This window comes from Canis lupus, chromosome 4, assembly GCF_048164855.1.
Source record: "Canis lupus baileyi chromosome 4, mCanLup2.hap1, whole genome shotgun sequence".
NCBI classification, from domain to species: domain Eukaryota; kingdom Metazoa; phylum Chordata; class Mammalia; order Carnivora; family Canidae; genus Canis; species Canis lupus.
Window position 1 is genome coordinate 15,283,659 of NC_132841.1, and position 4,810 is coordinate 15,288,468.

The following is a 4,810-nucleotide window of genomic DNA, read 5'->3' on the forward strand; positions in this document are numbered from 1 at the left end:
GGGCTGCCTGACTCCTGCCTTCACTGCATCTCTCCCCATCCTCACATGCCAGTGAAGGAATGTTTTGTTTTGTTCTGAAAAATACTGTACCAAAATTATGCCCTGAGAAGTATTAATATCAATCAAAAATGGATTTGTCTATCTTACTGAACTTTATTTTGAAGAATATAAAAAAATTTAACCTTCAGCATGGGCAGGAAAGAGCCAGCATGGCCTCTATATGATAAAATATCAGACATGATCATCACCTCATCTTTGACCACTCAAGGCTTTCTGAGAAGGCAAATACATTCCCTGCTGGAGAAGTCTCTGACATATCATCATGGTCCACAAAATTTTGTGAATAAATGAATGAGTGAAGAAATGATTCTTAACTAAACCATATTTTTATATTTAGCAATATTTAACATTTATCAAATAATATTTTGAATTTATAAGGTGCAAACATAATGAGAGGGAGAAAGGAGAAAGAGAAGGAGAAGGGAGTTGCAGAACCCAACAGTTCAGACAGCATGGACCACAGGACAACCTGCTTTGTTTTGTGCCAGATTCATCTGTAAAATGGGACAATAGTACCTTCCCCATAACAATGAGTTAACGTATGTAATGTTTATAATGAAGCCTGGCACATGGTAAATCGTCAAGAAATGTCACTATTACCCTCCTCTCCCCCTTCTCCTCCACCTTCTCTATACACAGAGAGCTTTCCTGATCTGCACGGAATTCCATCCTCATGCTGGTAATTAACTAGGCCCATGTGCCCTTCCATGTATTATAGGACATACTGATAGTGTTTCATAGCATCTACATTAGAGACATTTGAAAAATTTAAATGAACTCAACAACTGAAATTAACTTCAATCGGCAGTCATCTCCCTTGACCGTCTTCCTGTGCCATATACTGTCAAGTGTATGGAGAGAACAGTGAAGCAACATTGGAACACAGTTGATCTGGTGACTGGAAAGGCAGTTTAGGTTCTTATTCCCATTTATCCAACCAATATTTATTTGAAGCCTATGTTTCAAGCCATGGTAGAAACACCAGGATGAATCAGGAGCTAATGTTTTCTTGAAAGAAATGTCTGTCAGAAGAGTGGGGAAAAATCAGATCATTAATACAGGTAGAAAGTGATGTGGGCCACAGAGAAGCACAGCTGGAGGTCTGTGGCTCTTCAGTGACAGGAGAGACTGGTTTCTGCTGGGGACCCAAGGAAAGAGAGTGCAGTTCATACAAACACAGATCACTGACGCCTTCTGCGGGTAGTGACTCAACTTGCCTTAGGCCAATTACCTTAAGTGTAAGGATTTGATCCATGTTTAGGGGGTTTTGATCCATGCCAGGATTAGAATGCAGGTCAAGTTTGTCATGTCTTGCACCTTTATATCAGCATTCCCCCCACCACCACCTCCATCATAACTCCTCCCATTGCAGCAATGCATCCAGACCTGGATCTGGTCCTGTGCTCTTTAACATTCTCACCTTGATCAAAACGTCCCCACTATATGTCTCCTGTTTTTCAGGGGCCCTGGGTAACAGTGGGCCAATCCCCAGAGAAAAACTCACCGGCATCATGGGCACCATATTTGTGACACAAGGGACCTCTGAAGCCATGAATCTATTCTGTTTGTGTTTAAGGCTGTGGCGCATGGCACACTGGATCCTTAGTCAAGATAATAAGAAATCAGTGGGTTTTGACCAGCTCAATCACAGCAAAACCTCAATAACTAGTTGGGAAACTGCAAAGGTTAATACAGCTTCAGTTTGGTTATCACATTGAAATCTCTATGAATGGTATCAACTAAAGTTGTGCTGAGTGCAATCTGCTCACCAAAACTTGGAGGCCCTGACTGAGAAAGCCATGGGGTTTTAACAGCTAGACTTGTCAGACAAAAGGATGAACGTTTTTAGATAAAACATATCACAAACAAATAATGACATTTGTTTCATGTTTTAAGCATGCTAACGGCAAAGATGCATGCATGTGGCTTTGTAGATGTCTTTTGAGTTGCATCTGTATCTTTGTCAATATAACAACTTCTTACCTTGGTATAACACTGTGTGATTTGGGTAACACATCATTGTTTTACAAGATGGTATTCTGGAAAGGTCAGTACTGTGCCAACACACCCACAGCCTCTTCTGTGGGGATCCACCCTGCCCACACTTCCTGCTGGAGGGGCAGGCCCAGACTGTTAAGTACTCAGTGCCCCACCTCCTCTGTCCATCAATAATTGGCCCTGGCCCAGGTCCCTGGGCTGACTGTACACAATCCATCTGCCAGTCAGGGAATTACAGTCTGCCTTAAAAGATAGACTGGATCAATCACATTCTCTCTTAAGCCCCTGAACTAGAAGCAAACAAAGCCATCAATTAGTACTGGGACCAGAAGTAGACATGTAGTGTGTTGCCTAATCATAGAAACCAAAGATCCATGAATTCCTGCAGCTGAACACGCAGAAGCCCTTGTGAATCTAGAGTCACCATTGGCTCTGGGCTCCTTGAGACCAAGACTTAATATCTGTTCTTGGATTTCCATAAAAACTCCTTTATTATTTAAAAATGATGTGACAGGGGTGCCTGAACACCTCAGCTGGTTAAGAGGCTGGCTCTTGATTTTTGCTCAGGTTATGATCTCAGGGTCATGAGATCAAGCCCCACTCAGGGCTCTACACTCAGCAGAGAGTCTACTTCTCTCCCTCTCTCTCTCTACTCTCCCCTTGCCAGGTTCTCTCTCTCTCTCTAAAATAAATAAATGAATCTTTAAAAATAAATAAGTAAATAAAAATAAAAATACTGTGAAATAATACAATGAGCTAAAACCCTTTGTCTCAAGCTGGGTTGAATAGCTTACTATTCCTCACAAGAAAAAGAGCCAGACTGAAAATAATGAGAAATTAAAACTGGGTTCCCGCTGAACTCTTCCCTGGGCCATGAAGCCTTCTAGAGAAATCATGAGAAGAAAGACAAACTGGCAATGTCTTAGCCACTACTGGGAAGGCAATAGAAACCAAAAAAAGAAAAAAGGGAACTGAAAGCCTTTAAAGACTACTTGGAAAGTGTGCGTGTGAGCCCCCTTGTCTAGTATACAGTGACTTATAGAACCAACACCATGAATGGAGAAGACAGAGATTCCCCGAGCTCTCTCCCATTAGCAAGACCCAGCATTTGAACAACCAAACCTAAAACAGGCAATGAAAGACTGGTTGCTGCTGATGAGGCACTGGAGTCACAAGTGATGGAAGCCAATTCACAAGAAAAACAGGATAGGATTTTAGGCCACCTCAAAAGCAGGTGCTCAGAGTAGGGTGTGTCTACGTGGCCCTAGTTTTTGTTTCCACTCAGCTTTGGAAACTAAATGACACTGCTCTTTATTTAAAAATGTAAATGTATTGGTTCATATAGACTGTGTCTAAATAAAACACAGTTTCCAAATATCTCCTCAATGGTAGTATTTCATGGCCAAAGATGTTTCATGGCTTGGAGTTAAATACAATTTTGGCCACTCTCTAAATATTTCAACTCATTTAGAAATTGAATAATTATCATGCTTGATCCATGAAGATATTCCAGTAGCTTAAAAATTAAACTGTAAATTGGAGTTTTCACTACTTGAATACATTTTTTTCTATGCCTGTATTATATTAATTGTCTCTTCTTGCCAAGGGGAAGCAGTGTGGTGATATGGCTAAGTTACGGACTTTGGAGACAGATGGGCTTCAGTTAAAATCCCAGACTCAGTGATTTTTTTTTTTTTTAGATTTTTAAAATTTATTCATTTGAGAGAAAGAGCAAGAGAGAGTATGAGCAGGGGTTGGATGGGGGAGGGCCAGAGGGAGAAGCAGACTGCCCACTGAGCAGGGATCCTGACACAGGGCTCAATCCCAGACTCCTGGGATCATGACCTGAGACAAACGCAGACACCTAACCAAATGAGCCACTCATGTGCCCCAGTGATTTTCTAGTTATAGGGCCCTGGGCAAGTTTGTCCCGCAGTTTCTTTATTTCTCAAATAAGTATGATGGGAATAATACCTTATGGGATGTTATATGACTTAAATGAATTAAGGTACGTTAAATGCTTAAAGCAGTCCCTGACCCTGCCAAATGTTTGCTTCTATTACTTGTATTACTCCCGTTGAACTCACAAAGTAAATCATTGAGTACATGCAAATATTGTGGAGGTGTGTACTTCTGTAATTTTGTTTAAAACTCACAAGGGGAAGGGAAGGATTATCATCTCAATTTTACCATTGTAGAAATGAGGCACAGAAAAAGTTAACTAATTTGTGAAAGGTTGACTCTTCATTAAATCACAGAGTAAGGATTCATTAATCCACTCACTAATTCACTCAACCTGTTTTTATTGAGCTTTGGCTACATACTATTCTAGGAGCTAGAATACAGAACCAAGCAGACAAAAATCCTTGCCCTCATAGAACTTACTTTCAATTAGGCAAGACAGTCAAAAAACAGGAGAAATCAGTAAAATATATGGTAGATGGGATAGTGGGGTGTGCTAAGTAAACAAAAGCAGGGAAGAGGAGAGGGAACGTGTGTGTGTGTGTGTGTGTGTGTGTGTCAGAGGGGGAGAAGGGTGGAAATTCAGAATGCCATTATGGCTAGAAAATGTAACTAGGGAAGGTCATGCTGAGAAGGGGATATTTGAGGAGAGATTTGAGAGAGAGAAAGAAAGAAAGAAAAAGAAAGAAAGAAAGAAAGAAAGAAAGAAAGAAAGAAAGAAAGAAAGAAAGAAAGAAAGAAAGAAAGAAAAGAAAAAAAGAAAGCCAGCCAGCCAAGGAGTTATCCAGGG

General features: G+C 40.7%; 1 long non-coding RNA gene across 1 annotated transcript in view; it reads left to right on the forward strand.

Moving 5' to 3' along the window:
- Positions 1–4,810, forward strand: part of LOC140631498 (uncharacterized) — a 120,599-nt gene that overhangs the window by 20,986 nt on the left and 94,803 nt on the right. The gene's annotated exons all lie outside the window — the stretch shown is intronic.